The following is a 289-nucleotide window of genomic DNA, read 5'->3' on the forward strand; positions in this document are numbered from 1 at the left end:
AAAAACCCAAACACTTGGCCGAGCGCACCACCCCGATCCGGGGCTCAGCGCTGCATAGGATCGTACCCCTCCAGCTGTACCCGGCGCTCGACCGCACTGCGGCTGCGCGGCGGTCGCGCCTGAAGCGGCGTGTCCCCCGCCAGTGCCCGTAGCGGCCTTACGCCTGCGCAGTAGCGCGGCCGGCGGGGCCTGTAGGTAGGCAAGCGGTGCGACGCGACGGGACGGGCAGGATGTCGGGGGTGTCGGCGGTGCGGATCAGTATCGAGTCGGCATGCGAGAAGCAGGTGCA

The sequence above is a fragment of the Gavialis gangeticus genome, unplaced genomic scaffold, assembly GCF_001723915.1.
Source record: "Gavialis gangeticus isolate Ggan-Ray unplaced genomic scaffold, GavGan_comp1, whole genome shotgun sequence".
NCBI lineage: Eukaryota > Metazoa > Chordata > Crocodylia > Gavialidae > Gavialis > Gavialis gangeticus.